This window comes from Chiloscyllium plagiosum, unplaced genomic scaffold (assembly GCF_037043375.1).
Source record: "Chiloscyllium plagiosum isolate Xiang-an unplaced genomic scaffold, Cpla_swu_hap1 HiC_scaffold_28, whole genome shotgun sequence".
NCBI classification, from domain to species: Eukaryota; Metazoa; Chordata; class Chondrichthyes; order Orectolobiformes; family Hemiscylliidae; genus Chiloscyllium; species Chiloscyllium plagiosum.
The window spans coordinates 25477262-25494601 of NW_028270166.1; positions in this window are offsets into that span (position 1 = coordinate 25477262).

Consider the following 17340-nt stretch of genomic DNA (forward strand, 5'->3'; position numbering starts at 1 on the left):
CATTTCCTGAGCTTCCCACAGAGTTCTAGGGTACATCAGGTCCTGGGGATTTATCTATTGTTATGCATTTCAAGACATCCAGCACCTCCTCCTCTGTAATACGGACATTTTTCATGCTGTCACCATCTATTTCCCCACAGTCTATATCTTCCACGTCCTTCTCCACAGTAAACACTGATGCAAAATACTCATTTAATATCTCCCCCATCTCCTGCAGCTCCACACATAGGCTGCCTTGCTGATCTTTGACAGGCCCTATACTGTCCTTACTTATCCTGTTGTCCTTAATGTATGTATAAAAACCCTTTGGATTCTCCTTACCCTATTTGCCAAAGCTATCTCATGTCCCCTTTTTGCCTTCCTGAATTCTAAAATGTCTTGAGGTTTTCTGGCTCTGTGGCCCTTTTGGGCAAAGAGTTCCAGATGCCCACATTCCTCTGGGTGACATTGTTCCTCACATTCCCTTTAAATCTTTTTCTTACCTTACAACTATGCCATTTAGATATTGACCCATATGCAAAGGGGAAAGATTTCTTCCTATCTGTCCTGTCTATGCTCCTCAGAACTTTGTGCACCTTAATCAGATCCTCCTCCAGCCTTGTCTGCTGGAAAGAAAACAACTCCAGCCTGCCTGGTCTCTATCTAGCTGAACCAGTCCAGCACAAGCAGCATATTGGTCTCTTCTGCACCCTTTTAAATGTAATCACATTCTTTGGTGCAGTGAGCAGAAATGCACACACGTCAGCAGATGTGGCCTAACTAATACTACATAATAGCTCCAGCATAACCTCCTTGCACTTGTATTCAAATGGAAAAAATTGATGAATCAATATTACACTTATGCAAACCAAAACCAGAAGACACTGACAATAAGAATAAAGAAACAGCAAGTGAACAAACCCAGGCAGCATCAGCGGTGCAAAACAAGTGTTAACATTTCATGTCTATGACTTGTTATCAGCACTCCAAAGAAATTGGATTCTAAGTTTTAAAGACAATGGAAAGCAAGAGTGAGCTGGAAGAGCAAAGAGGAATAGTTTAGGGTAACATTAAATATGATTTCCTGATGCTAAAGCCAAAATAGAAGTGCAGAACCAAAGGTCGTGTCCAAATAAAGCTGAATTGTTCGAGAAGCTCCATGTGAATGCAACACCGAGGGATAAATAAAGAGAAAGACCAACTTAGCAAATAAAAATGCACCATAAGAAAGAAATAGAAGAAAAGGTTATGATGAAAAGTTGCTGAACTCAAGGTTGAGTCTAGAAGGCTGTAGAGTACCGAGTGGAAAGATGAGGTGTTGCTCCTGGAGCTTAGAGAGAGCTTGTCTGGAACGGGAGCGGATTTGAACGGTCAGCGTGAAAGCGAGCTAGAGAATTATATTTTAAGAACTGGAAGCTCAAATTGCGGTTTGCCGACAGAGGGGAGGTGGTCCACAAAGTCTGCATTTGGCCTCCCCAGTTGCTGACGGCGGGGGCATTTGTGGTGCAGTGGGAATGTCCCTACCTCTGGACCAGGAGGCCCAGGACCAAGTCTCACTGGCTTCAGCTGTGTGAAGAAAAATACCAGGGAGGACCACATGGAAGTAGATGAGATATTAAGCTCTCTGCCGAGAAGTCCGCTTGGTGGACAGGTTTCAGATCTCGACCTGGTCCTGCTTTCCTTTTTGCTGCGTGACCTGATGTGAGTTCGGATTTTTCCCCCGTTTTGGTCCCCACCTTCTCAAATATGTGGGTGTGGCCGAAACCTTGGGAAGGTAGGACCTGCACTTTGAGTTAACAATGGAGACTGGAATGAACAAGCCCGATTGTTAGCGGGGGAAAGAAATCATTAAGACGTGAGAGAATGTGTGAGGAAACCGAGTTAACTGTTTCCGAACCGCGTCGGAGTGACTGAAGTTTAGATACTAAGCCGCATTTTTGCAAGCAAGCCATCTTTTCAAATCACAGCCGGTTAAATTCACAATCAGCTCGTACATGCAGCTGTCTCAAACTGCCTCCAGTCATATCGCACCATTTAGGTTGCAGTACTATATTCTTTAGGCGAATGATGAATTGCATTACCTGAGTACTGACCTTAAAACATTGCTTATATAAAGCAGAAAAGCTCTGAAAATAAATGGAATAAAGATGCAACAAAAGACATCGTGTGGCTTTTGAAATTAAAAAAAATGTCTGATGAAGGAGCTGGAGAATGTTCCCCTTTCTATAGCAGCAACATTGCATTGACAATAGTAAATGTCGTCTTTTCCTGATCTTTTTGCCGACATAGATGACACCTTTCTATTTAAACCACCCGCCGGTGTTTTATGGTTAATTATTGAATTAATTTACAGAAAGTCAAGTGAACATGTTGAGAGTTATTTCATGTTTGTGCATGAGCATTTTTTGATTTTTTTCGCAGCTATTAAATATTTATGTTGTAAAATCCTACTCGGTCTCTTCACTCTGTGGTGTGTTGCTTCCAGCATGATGACTCACCACACTGAGTACCCGTGAATTATTGCTTAATATTGGAACTGTGATTCACTTTCCAGGCCGTTCCTGTACTTAACCTGAACAGTTGATCGTAAGACAAGTATGCAGCAAAATGAAATTGCTGATACACTTTTATTTAACAGAAGAAAATGAATCATGAGTTTATCACACTTGTCAAGGAACAAAACTGTGGGGATTGTAAATGTCGCAACAGCCTCCAAATAATCTTGTAAGTGATGCCTAAATGGCATTGCCTGAGATACTGAACAAAAAAACAGCCATTTCCCATAACCAGGGAAAGAGACTTTTGAAAGGCACGCCCCGGTGGAATCATTTTAAATCTATCAAATACTGAAATCTCTATACACCTTCACTGCAGTTAAGGTCCTCAATCATTTACCCGGTTACTCTTGGTGATGTATTCGAAGTTCTGTGTTCTGGCATGAACGCAGTGAATCATATTTTATGTAATAACCTGCCTGTAGACCTGCTAACGACAGTTGAATTCATATCCCCACTTAACTAATCCATTTGGAAGTGCTGTACTTTGCTCTGAATTTGCTGAACTGTAAAAGAGTGACAGTATGCTATATTTGTGACCCATTTAATCTACGGTTCTGAAATTGTATCGAAGCTGACAGTACTGCACACAGGATAGCGTGCTAAAAACGGATTCCTCCTCAGAAGTGCGCTGTGCATCATAATCAGAAACGATGGCATTTTTGTATTTGAAGACCTTGCTGCAAAGGTTTGATTTTTGAGTCAAAGATTCACATGGATCTGCGCGTGTGCAAGGATGGGGCAGCAGAGTGCCTCACTCCAGAGCATGAAGATGCTGTGGAAATGAAGACAGCTGGGAACAGTCACCTTTCTCTGAAGGAACTTGATGAATCGAAATTTTCCACAACCACTCCTTCGCTTACTAACTGGCACAGAAAACATTAGCTTAAATCTAAAAGTAAGGCAATCTTCACGGCTACAGAGCATGGATTCTTGAAGAAAACCAGGAAAGTGTGGGGAAAGAAAATGTCTGTAACACTGACAATTCTCCTATTGGCCAGGCCTATTGGTGATATGTGTGCGATGTCCCTCTAGGCGGTGCTCCGGTCTCCACTCGCTCATAAGGTACAGTCTGTCCAGCAATGGTGATTAGCTATTTCAGGGTGCCAAAGTTACACGCACTGGACGGATGGCAGTCTCTATCGTTCACACCACTATCAGCTTTTACATTTTCTTGCAGGAAATGAAGCCGCGGAAGCATATGAATCTATTTGCAGCAGCCTGGGAAATAATTTGCAGCAAAATATAACATTGTAAGCAGACTGCCATTTTGCTTTGTCCTGAGGCTGACAGGGCACCCCAATCCATAAAATTTCTTAATTTTTTCAACGGATCTGCTATATTTTAATAATCAGAGCCCTCTGTCTCTAGCTTTGAGATCCCAGGACGTGCAAATACGTGTCCAAGAAGCACACCCTCTGCAGTTCTGGAGTCATCAATTTCCTACAGCGCTTTAGTAGAGTTTGACCCTGTAAAATTAAAATAATATAATCGTAGAAATTATGTAGCTGTCGCGTCCACACTCTGATCACGATCCTGATGCTACATTTACTAATAATGTCCGCACTTGCTTACTGAGTAGAGATGCAGCAATGGCAGGAAGAGACAATGCTCTGTCGATTATTCGTAACGTTTATTCTCAAAATGTGGGTTTCATTTCGTGTTGGATTTTCCTGGAGATATCAGAAAAGACTGACATGCAATTCGGAGACATGTAAGCACTCTTTCTCTATTGCACTGGGGATTTAGCCTTAGGCAATGTTCCAGTGATCATAAATCCAGTTTGGGGGTGGGGGGAAATCCACTAATGCTTTGGGGTAGTGAATTTATTTACATTATCTTAGTGTTTTGCCCATGTCATCGTGGTGTCATGAAAGCATTGTCACTTCAAAGGGAGAAAAATATAAGGGCATTGTCACATAATTTACTCAATCACTTTCAGTGTGGAAATGCCCTTCAATGAGAAGTGAGGCTGAGATTGTTTAGAGACACACAATTTATATAGATATATATAATATATATACTGTATGGTATACATACATATATAATCTGCACTTTTTGAAGAGCAAAGAGTTCTCCAGATACCTTAGTTAGTATTAAATCCTGAATGAATACTATATCATTTGCTTTTCTTGAGACAATGCGAGATACACACGTTATGTTGTCATAAAACAGCTCCCAGACATCTCTGCAGGAGTTGCTCAGGATAGTGTCCTAGGCCTGACCATCTTCAACTGCTTCATCAATGACCTTCCCTCCATTAGAAGGTCAGAAGTGGAGATGTTGGAAGATGATTGTTCAGTACCATTCTCGACTCCTCAGATGTGAAGCAGTCCACATTCAAATGCAACAAGGTCTGGACAATGTCCAGGTTTGGGCTGACAAGTGGCAAGTAAAATTCATGCCACACAAATGCCAGGCTATGACCATCATCAATAAGAAACAATCTAACCACTACCCTTTGATATTCAATGGTGTTACCATCACTGAATTTCCCACTATCAACATTGACCAGAAACTCAACTGGACTTGCCCCATAAATACAAAAGCTACATAGATACTGAGGCAAATAACTCACATCCTGACTCCTGAAAGTCTGACTGTCATCTATAAGGCACAAGTCAGGTTTGAGTGATGGAATACTCCCCACATGCCTGGATGGGTGCAGCTCTAACAACATTTGAAGAAGCTTGACATGCCATCCAGGACAAAGCAGGATGCTTGATTGGCATTACACACACAAACATCCACCACCAACACTCAGGAGCAACAGTATGTACTATGAACAAGATGCACTGCAGAAATTCACAAAGATCTTCAAACAGCACCTTCCAAATGCACGACGACTTCAGTCCAGAGGAACAAGGGCAGCACACCACTATCTGCAAGTTCCTCTCTAAGCTACTCATCATCCTGATTTGGAAATATATCACCATTCCCTCACTGTCACTGGGTCAAAATTCTGGAATTCCCTCCCTAATGGCAATGTGGGTCAACCCACAGCAGGTGGACTGCAGCAGTTCAAGAAGGTAGCTCACCACCACCTTCTCCAGGGAAACTAGGGACAGGCAATAAATGCTGGGCAGCCAGTGATGCCCACATCCCACAAATGAATTTTAAAAACCTAGCAGTGACTACATTTTAAAAGTAATGTATAAGTGGTTCTGTTTCAAATGTCTAGGAATATGAAAGGTCCAAAAGAAATACAAATTAGAATCATGGTGTCATAGAGATGTACAGCATGGAAACAGACCCTTTGGTCCAACTCGTCCATGCCGACCAGATATCCCAACCCAATCTAGTCTCACCTGCTAGGACTAGCCTATATCCCTCCAAACCGTTCGTATTCATATACCCATCCAAATGCCTTTTAAATGTTGCAATCGTACTGGCCTCCACCACTTCCTCTAGCAGCTCATTCCATACACGTACCACACTCTGTGAAAAAGTTGCCCCTGAGGTCTCTTTTGTTTTCTTTTATCTTTATTTTTCTGCCTAACAATCCTAAATGGGACCAGGCACAAAAGATTTAGGAGTTAGGCATTTAAAAGATAAATCTTTTTGCCTAAGAGGGAATAATGCATACAGTCTAAATTTACCGGGGTGGGGGGGGAGGTGTGTCGGGTCAGGAATAATGTGAGCAGATAAGTGGAAACAGTGCCCAGAGAGAGAGAAAGTAAGTTGGGAAGACAAAGGGATAATTGATAGTAAGCCAGGGAAGAAGAATTCAATCATTTATTTCAAATTTCAGATACTGAAGATCTAAAACTGTCAGGGAACTTCATTAGCAAATTCACAGAGGACTGCATGCCAAAGGAGTCAATCTGGGTGTTCCCCAAGCGGAAACCTTGGATGAATGAGGAAATCCACTCCCGACTGAAGACCAGGAATGCTGCATTCAAGGTGGACGATCCAGACCTATACAGAAAATCCAGATATGACCACCACAAAGCCTAATCAGAGATACCAAGAGGCAGTACCGGACCAACTATTCCCCCTGCCACCTGTGGCGAGGCATAAACAACATAACGGGATACAAAATGAAGCAGAGCAAGATAGTGGACAATGACACATCCCTCCATGATGTGCTCAATGCTTTCTGTGCTTGGTTTGAGCAGAGTGCCAGCAGTGCGATGTTACCTGCCCTGACAGCCCCAGGCACACCTGTTCCTTTCTGCACCGCTACAGATGTCAAATCAATATTGCTGGGAGTCCACCCAAGGAAAGTGACGGGCCTGGTGGGAGTCCCCAGCAATACACACAGCTCCTACGTGGACCAGCTGGCAGAGGTATTCACTGACATCTTCAACCTCTCCCTCCCTCATCCCCATACCTAAGAAAGCACGTGCAATGTGCCTTATTGACTACCGCCCAGCAGCTGTGACCTCCATGATCATGAAGTGCTCCGAGAGGCTGGTCACGGCCCACATCAACTCCAGTCTCCCAGCCTGCCTCGGTCCCCTACAATTTGTCAACCGTTTAGATTAGATTTCCTACAGTATGGAAACAGGCCATTTGGCCCAACAAGCCCATACCGACCCTCTGAAGAGCAGTCCACCCAGACCCATTCCCCCATTCCCCTACCCAATATTTACCCCTGACTAATGCACCTAATACTATGGGCAATTTAGCATGATAAATTCAGCTGACCTGCACATCTTTGGATTGTGGGAGGAAACCGGAGCACCCAGAGGAAACCCACGCATAACAGGTCCACAGCAGATGCCAGTTCATCGCCCCGCACTCATCCCTGGGACACCTGGACAATAAAGACACCTACATAGGGCTCCTGCTCATTGACTACAGCTCCATCTTCAACACCATTATCCCCTCCACACTGATCTCAAAACTCCAACACTTGGGTCTCAGCTCCACCCTCTGCAACTGGATCCTCAGCTTTCTGACCCATAGACTGAAATCAGAGAAGATAGACAACTGCACGTCCTCCACGATAACATTCAACACTGCAACCTCCCAAGGATGTGTTCTCAGCCCCCTAGTGCACTCCCTGAACACCCACCACTGTGTAATCAAATTCCGAACAAAGGCCATTTATAAGTTTGCTGAAGACACCACTGGGGTAGGATAGATAGCAAACAACGATGAGTCAGAATACAGGAAGGAGCTAGAGGGCTTGGTGATGTAATGCAATGGTAACAATCTCAATGCCGGCAAAACTAAAGAACTGATAATTGACTTCAGAAGGAACAGAGGAGAACATTCCCCCCATCTACATCAACTGAGCAGAGGTTGAGAGGGTTGAGAACATCAGGTTCCTCGGAGTTATAATAATCAACAACCTTTCCTGGACTTTCCATGTAGATGCAACTGTCAAGAAGTCACAACAATGCCTCTTCTTCCTCAGGCAGCTCAGGAAATTCAGCATGTCCTAAGGACCCTCATCACCTTTACAGATGCACCATAGAAAGTATGCTGTCCGGGTACATAATGGTCTGGTATGGCAAATGCTCTGCCCAGGACCATAACATACTACAAAGGGTGGTGTGCACAGACCAGACCATCATGGAAGCCAACCTTCTATCCGTGGACTCCATTTACACAGCTCATTACGGTGGAAAGACTGCCAATATCATCAAACACCCATCCCACCCCAGTAATGTTCTCCAATAACATCTTCGGTCAGACCCAAGATACAGAAGCTTGAACACGTGCGCCAGCAGGTTCAAGAACAGCTTCCTTCCCTGCTGTTAGTAGACTGATGAATGAACTCTCTAAGTTCAAAAAATGTTGACCTTATTAAAGTTGATCTTGCCTCATGCACATCCTGTGCTGTGTCAACTGTATGTCTGTGTAAACTGTAAGTTTTTTATTCACCAGCGAATCCATAGTCCTTGCTTTCAGTGATCTGCCTGTACTACTCACAAACACAGCTTTTCATTGTACTTAGGTACATGTGACAATAAATAAATCAAAAACTGATAATTGGGGAATCCATGATGGCAGCAATCTAGGAAGATCAAGTTGCAGAGCTGTGTACTGCATCGCAAGTGGGATAAAGTCCTAGCTTGCCCTACCCGGACCACGGCAATATCCTGGGACTCTGGAAAAGTCATGGAGTCCCAGGAAACTGTCAGAGAGCAACTTACTTCTGTTTACGTCATCCAAGGATGCTGAAGAACGGAGCTGGTACATCTAAGGCCGGGCCCAAGGCCCAGCCTGCAGGATCCTCAGACTCGATTTCTTACCAGGTCCTGGTGAAGGAGCTCATGAAATCTCATGAGGAGAAGCTGGCCCCAATCTCTATCATGCTGCAGAAGCATAAACAGCAACTGGGACACCTGGAGAAAAGGGTGGATGAAGTAGGACAGAGGGTCACAGTGGTGGAAGCTGATACTAATTCCTCCAATGATAGGATCCAGGCCCTGGAGACACAGGTCTGTAATTTGCTTGACCAGATTGATGACCTTGAGAACAGGGGCAGGAGAAATAATATTCGGATCATCGGTCTACCGGAGGGTAATGAAGGTGAGCAGCCGGTGGAATTTATTGAGGACTGGTTGCCAAATTCCTTAACTTGGAGGCTGGAATGAGAGGCTTGATGATTGAGAGAGCTCACCAGGTCACGGCGAGGTGGTCAGGTCTGGACCAATGTTCTCGTCCTATCTTGGTGTGGTTTCATCACTATAGAGGTAAGGAGAGAATCATGGAAGTTTCCAGAATCTAGGGGAAGGATCCAAAGGCCCTAGTTTAAGAGGGCTCTATGATCATGTTCTTCCAGGACTTCTCAGCAGCGGTGAGAAAATCCTATGACTGTGTCAAGAGAAGACTGAGGGAGCTCGGGATCCAATACTCTAAGGTATCCGGCAGTGCTTCGGAACACCTTAGATGGATCGGTACATCTCTTTGACATGGACAAATTAAGTTAATCTGAACAATTTAGTATGTACAAATAGTAGTGTTCTTTGGGTATGCCTCTGCTTTACTTTAAAAAGGAAGTCAGTCGGGGCTTTCTTTTCCTTTTTTTCCATTGGTAATAATCTGATCTAAACTATGTTTGGGGGCTGTTGGGATGTGTACTTTCAAATTCTAAGTTAATTTGTTAGAATTAGAGGTAGGTAGGCCAGGTGTTAGAATTAGAGGTAGGTGAGCACTTTGGGAATAGTGACCATAATTCGGTGATTTTTACTCTCGTGATGGAGAGGGATAAGTGTGTACTACAGGGCAAGAGTTATAGCTGGGGTCAGGGAAATTATGATGCGGTGAGGCATGACTTAGGATGTGTGGTTTGGAAAAGTAGACTCCAAGGCAAGAGTGTAAATGATATGTGGAGCTTGTTCAAGGAGCAACTATTGAGTGTCCTTGATAATTATGTACCTGTCAGGCAGGGAGGAAAGGGTCGTGCGAGGGAGCCGTGGTTTAATAAGGAATTGGAATCCCTTGTTAAATGGAAGAGGGCGGCCTATCTCAAGATGAGACGTGAAGATTCAATTGGGGCGATTGAGAGTTATAGGGTAGCCAGGAAGGACCTGAAGAGAGAGCTAAGAGCAGCAAGGAGGGGACATGAAAGGTCCTTAGTCGGTAGGATTAGGGAAAACCCTAAGGCTTTCTATAGGTATGTTAGGAATAAAAGAATGACTAGGGTAGGAATAGGTCCAGTCAAGGATAGTAGTGGGAAGTTGCGTGTGGAGGCGGAAGAGATTGGGGAGACACTGAATGAATACTTTTCTTCAGTATTTACTCAGGAACAGGGCATTGTCGTCGATGTGAATACTGAGTCACAAATAAGTAGAATGGATGGCTTTGAGGTATGTAGAGAAGAGGTGTTGGAAATCCTGGAAAAGGTGAAAATAGATAAGTCCCCTGGGCCTGATGGCATTTATCCTAGGATTCTCTGGGAAGCAAGGGAGGAGATTGCAGAGCCATTGGCCTTGATTTTTATGTCCTCTTTGTCTACAGGAGTAGTGCCAGAAGACTGGAGGATAGCAAATGTGGTTCCCTTGTTCAAAAAGGGGAGTAGGGATAACCCTAGTAACTATAGGCCGGTGAGTCTCACTTCTGTTGTGGGCAAAGTCTTAGAGAGAATTGTAAGGGATAGGATTTATGCACATCTGGATAGGAATAATGTGATCAAGGATAGTCAGCATGGTTTTGTGAAGGGCAGGTCGTGCCTCACAAACCTTATTGAATTCTTTGAAAAGGTGACGAAGGAGGTTGATGAGGGGAAAGCGGTGGATGTGGTATATATGGATTTTAGTAAGGCGTTTGATAAGGTTCCCCATGGTAGGCTACTGCAGAAAATACGGAGATATGGCATTGAGGGTGAGTTGGAGGTTTGGATTAGGAATTGGCTGGATGGAAGAAGACAGAGGGTAGTAGTTGATGGCAAAGTTTCTTCATGGAGTGCTGTCACTAGCGGTGTTCCGCAAGGATCTGTTTTGGGACCATTGCTGTTTGTCATTTTTATAAATGACCTGGAAGAGGGGTTAGAAGGTTGGGTGAGCAAGTTTGCGGATGATACGAAAGTCGGAGGAGTTGTTGACAGTGAGGAAGGATGTGGCAGGTTACAGCAGGATATAGAGAAGCTGCAGAGCTGGGCAGAAAGGTGGCAAATGGAATTCAATGTAGCTAAGTGTGAGGTGATTCACTTTGGGAAGAATAACAAAAAGATGGGGTACTGGGCTAATGGTCAGATACTTGGTAGTGTGGATGAGCAGAGGGATCTTGGTGTCCATGTACACAGATCTCTGAAAGTTGCCACCCAGGTAAATAGTGCGGTGAGGAAGGCATATGGCGTACTGGCTTTTATTGGTAGAGGAATTGAGTTCCGGAGTCCTGAGGTCATGATGCAGTTGTATAAGACTCTGGTGCGGCCGCATCTGGAATATTGTGTGCAGTTTTGGTCGCCATACTATAGGAAGGATGTGGAGGCACTGGAACGGGTGCAGAGGAGGTTTACCAGGATGTTGCCTGGTATGGAAGGAAGATCGTATGAGGAAAGACTGAGACACTTGGGGCTGTTTTCATTAGAGAAAAGAAGGTTTAGGGGTGACTTGATTGAGGTGTACAAGATGATTAGGGGTTTAGATAGGGTTGACAGTGTGAACCTTTTCCCGCGTATGGAGTCGGGTATTACAAGGGGGCATAGCTTTAAATTAAGGGGGGGGTAGATATAGGACTGAAGTTAGGGGTAGGTTCTTCACTCAGCGAGTCGTAAGTTCATGGAATGCCCTGCCAGTAGCAGTGGTGGACTCTCCCTCTTTATGGGCATTTAAGCGGGCATTGGATAGGTATATGGAGGATAGTGGGTTAGTATAGGTTAGGTGGGCTTGGATCGGCGCAACATCGAGGGCCAAAGGGCCTGTACTGCGCTGTATTCTTCTATGTTCTATGTTCTATGTTGTTATACCAAAGGATGGGTGGGGTATTTACCCTTTTTACTTCAAAATTTCTTTGTCACATTGCTATTCCATGGTGTAGTTTCCTTCTTTTCCACTTGTGTTTGTGGTGCAGCTCTAGCTAGGAGGAGGGAAAATGGTTGGGATGGCTAGATGCCTAGTTATGGGCAATTTATGCCCGCTTCAGGAATTAAATGCCCTGGGTGCAGTATTGGCAGCAAGATGGGAAGTTGGATTTTGGGATGTGTAGATGCCCCATTTGGCAGAGGGTGAGTTTCCCAATTCAGCACCATTGGTGCTTTATATGTTGGTTTGTTTTGGGGTTTTTGTTGTATGTAGTCTTTGATAGCTTTGTAGGTTTGTTAACTGTGGTGGGTTTAGTTTATGTAGTTCTTATGTTCGATGGATCTTGTGACACTAAGGCTCGGCGATTTAGAATTTGAGTTCCTTCTTTCTGGGATCTAAACGTTACTGCAGAAGGCTATGGCTAATGACATGATTAAAAGGTGTACCTGGAACATCAAGGGAAGTCACTCACCAATTAAGAGGAAGAAAGTACTTTCAAGAATTAGAAAGGAAAACGTGGATATTGCATTATTGCAGGAGACACACTTGGACGCACTTTGAAACTACAGCAGAATGGCTTTGATCAGGTTTACTTTTCTTCTTTTAATACCAGAAGTAGGGAAGTGGCTATATTGATTAGAAGGAGTCTCCCATTTATGTTACTAGAGTGTGTTAAAGAAACACAAGAGAGGTTTGTAATCCTCAAAGCCCTGATAAACGGGGAAGAATATGGTGTTTTAAATGTCTATTGCCCTCCGACTTATCCACTCAAATTTTTGGTAGATGCATTCTCTTAAATTGATCAGTCTCAAGTCCCGGCATATCATTACAGGGGGAGATTTTAATTGTCTTATGGATCCCACAGTAGTCAGGTTGCCCAAAGACCTCCCCGATGCCATCTGTGGATCTGTGTATGGATGTAGGCTTGGTGGACATCTGGAGGCGTCTCCACCCTACAGGCAGGGATTTTACATTTTTTTTCCAATCCACACAGATGTCACGATAGACTTGGTGTCATCTTCTACGACTGGTAATATTACCGTCTCTGATCACAATCCAATGTACCTGTTGGTTAAGATTAATTGGGCCCAAGGCATTAGTGAATGGATCCTTTTGTCCTTAAGGATAAGAAGTTTGTGGAGTACGTCTCTAAGGAATTTAGGACTTTCCTAGACAGGCTTGGTTAGTAGCCCATCTGTCCTTTGGGAAACTGCCAAAGCCTATGCCAAGGGGTTAGTTATTTCCTACTCCACCAGCAGGAAGCGGCAGAAGGATGAGCAGCAATGTCTCCTCGAAGCATGGTTGAAGGCAGCTGAGAAGGCCTACTTTCAGAGGCCCTCGTTGGCCAAGCTACAGAGGATTACGGCACTGTGTTCTGCATTGAATTCTGTGCTCATGCAGACAGCAAAGAAGGAGCTTACTTTCGCAAAACAAAGGTTATATGAGCATGGTGACAAACTGAGTAAGTACCTAGCATATCTTGCCAGGAAAAGGCGTGCCCCTCAAGCTATTATGCCAATTTTAATTTTTAGGGGCAGCCAACAGGGCTGTCTCCTTTCGTTATTGCATTTTACATTGATGATTGAACCATTGGCAGAGGCCATTCATAGGGACTCCAACATATTGGCTCCAGAAGTGGGGTCAAAAATACACAAGATTCCATTGTATGCATATGATGTCCTCATTTTTTTGTCAAATCCAGTAGTTTCGGTACCTTGCCTGATACAAAGCATCAGCTTTTTTAGCAAATTTTTGGGGTACAAGGTTAATCTTGCAAAATCAGAGGCTATGCCTATGGGTGGTCTTGCAAAGTTACTAGGTCTTGAGGGCGAATCTCGATTCCCATTTAATTGGTCACAGGGAAGTTTTATGTATTTGGGCATATTCATTACTCCAATTCTTGATCAGTTGTTTAAAGCTAATTTTGTTCAATTAATCGACAAAATCAAACAAAACCTTCAAAGATGGGAAGTGCTGACAGTCTCATGGTTAGGTTGGATAGCGCTTATTAAGATGAATATTCTCCCCCGTTTGATGTACTCTCTACAGATGCTCCCCCTGATTTTCAATAAGCAAACATTCAGGAGACTGAACGGCTGGTTCAGCTCTTTTATTTGGCATCATAAGTGGTTTCTTATTATAGTAGCTAAACTGCAATTGCTTCATGGGCGGGAGGGCAGGCGGGGGGAGTGGATCTCATGGACAATAAAAACTGTCAACTAAGCTCCCTTTTATCTTACGTGAGTGATCGGGCTGTGGGGACCCTCTTTCAATATGGTTAGATATCGAAACTTCTCAGGCAAGGTGTCCCTTACTAGCTTGCTGTTTTTTGACAAAATGAGGACAGTTAAGGGATATTGCCATAACCCAATAGTTATCAATACTGTTAAAGCATGGAGGGCAATACGGCAGAGGGAAGGCAATATTGGGAAACCTTTTTTTACACCTATAGTGGGTATGCTGGGTTTTCAACCAGGGATGATGGATTCAATATTCAAACATTGGGCAGCTCGGGGTGTGTCTTGCCTGGGTGATTTATTTGAGGGAGAGACAATGATATCTTTTGATCTTCGTGCAGAAATGAGTTTTCTAGGAGAGGCTTCTTTCATTTTTTTCAAGTTAGGGATTTTATTCAAAAAAAAGACTATATTTTTGATTGATCCCTACAAATCTGATAAAGTGAGGAGGATGCTCAGTGTTCAGAAAACACTTTATCTCATCAGATGAGTTCGATTGACTTTGCATGTTGTGGGAGAGAGACATAGGCTTTGAGGTATCCTCAGAGGCATGGGAAGATATTTGGGAAAAAGCAAGAAAGATATCAATTTGCAATAAGATCTACGCTTTACCATTGAAGATTCTCTACAGGATCCACTTGGCTCCGGATCGTTTGTCAAAACTTAAACCAGGGGTATCTTCAATATGCCCCAAGTGTAAAGTTAGTACGGGCACTCCTACCCATTGTCTCTAGTCCTGTGGTAGGCTTCAAACATACTGGAGCACTGTGACAGATACAAGAGAGGGGATTTTGGGAGGGTAGAGTAGGACCCAATCTCTCCTCTTCTTGGTCTACCCAGCCTATTCCCTGTAGATTCGCATTAGAAAAACTTTTCAACATCCTCACTTTCTGCACAAATAAGAATATCTTGTTAGGCTAGGTGTCTGAAAACACCCCAGGCCTGTCAGGTTGGTGTAAGATTGTTATGGAGCATATCCCTTGGATTTTCTTACAAGTATGGTATACCATAAAACTGAAAATTTTTATAAGACATGGCGGCCCTTTTTGGAATACCTGGACACAGATTTGTCTGCCACACTAATAAGGGCTTTTACATAGCCGCAATGATTGTGATTTATGAGTCCAATATCCAGAGAGGGGGAAGCTGCGAAAGTGTGAGAAAATTAATGCTCTCTATATTCAAGTGATGTTTTGTTTTGCTGTGCTGTATTATTATTTATTTAGTTAAGTAGTTGATTTGGGTTTTTTAAACATTTATATATATATATATATTTACACATTTGTAGATGAAAGCGGGTTTGGGTTTTTAAACTTTTTTTGATGTCCTTTCTTTGTATTGCTTTGAATTGTATTGCTTTATATTTATTGTACATTTTAAAAATCCAATTTTCAATAAAAATATATTTAAAAGAAAAGCTGATAATTGAGACAATGAGTAGGTGAAATGGATTGGGTGTGCTGAAAGCTGCCAATGTCATGAAAAGGTCTAGATGTGGGAATGGATAAAGGGCATGGAAGGAGATATTCAGTCTCTAAAACGATGGAACTTGATATTGAGTCCTGAAAGCTGCAGAGTCCCCAAGCAGAACATGCTGAACTGCACTGAAGCATTTCACAGGCCTGAGACAAAAATGTTGGTCAGGATGGCGAGTTGAAGGAGCTGGCAATTGGAACGGGGTTGGGGGTCATTTTTATGGACAACATGAATGTTCCACAAAGCAATTACCAAGTCTGCATTTTGTCTCCCTAATGTAAAAGGAGACCACATTGTGAGCAGTGAATACAGTGAACAAGATTTAGTGAAGTGCAGGTAAATTGCTCCTCTGTGGCTTTGAATAATGAGGAGAGTGGGAGTAAATGAGCAAGTGTTGTGTCATCTGTAGTTGTATGGGAAGGTGATGTTGGGGTGTGAGAAGATGTTGGGAGTGGAAGTGGGAAAGGTCTCTACAAAAATGCCGAAAAACGGAGGGTAGGGGAATACAGCATGTGTCTGGCAGTGGAATCCTGCTGGAGGTGACGGAAATGGCATATTTCTCTGTTCTAAGCTGCCTGCAACACCATCATTTGCTAGCTAAATTAACATCTGTAGCTGCATTCACAGCACATTATCCCTCTGTTCTCCTAACTTTTCTAAAGTATTAATGTGGGTCAACTTTGCAATCCTCCCCTTATCTTTGCATTTCACAAGTTCTGCTTGTACAAAAACAATGCATCATTACCTATGAAATCTTTCTTTCCTCATTTGTTGGCCATCTCAGAGATTTCTACCAATCTCCCTTTGCTTCCGCTACACTTTCCATCCCTTGTGGTTTGGCTCATCATCTGCTTCCAGATATACTGAATAGTATATGCTGAATGCTTCCTGTTTTGCCTCCCAATCATCTTGATACAGTTTACTGCCATTTTGGTGCTGCCAAACTGCCAGTCTGATGGGTCAAAAGATCAATCCTCAAAGGAGCCTACACCATGGCTGTCCTTGAACTGCTCTGTACAATTAATCATATCAGTTGTGGCACTGAACTATATACCCTTTGTTCTGACCCAACAATGTACACACTAAGAATGAATGCAATAAAAAAATAACATTTATTGATTAGAATAAATGGAAAAATGTTATTGTTCCTAACACAAATATACTAATGGAACTGTCATCTCAAGACGTTTATTGGATTCCTAAGACTTCTGCAATTATTATTTTTAATAGTATATCCTTTGCTTGAATACGGTTTTAATTAAATATTGTAGGTTAAGGTTTGGTTTGCAGAAGATAGATATTGAACAAGTATACACAAATAGTTTATATATCAGTACATTGACTATGAATAGGTACTGAAGAGAAAATGAGGTCTGCAGATGCTGGAGATCAGAGATGGAAATATGTTGCTGGAGAAGCGCAGCAGGTCAGGCAGCATCTAGGGAACAGGAGAATCGACGTTTCGGGCATTAGCCCTTCTTCAGGAAACCTATGAATAGGTACTGACAATCTAGATACAAAATATATAATTGTTTGTTGATCTCAGAGGTCTTGGAGCCGATCCCATTCAAATTGACGTGTTGATAGCTTGGATCAAAACGCAAGTAGGACAGTGGACATCAAACCTTGCCTATCGCTAAGGTTTTGGCTTCCTAGGAGAGCATGCCTACA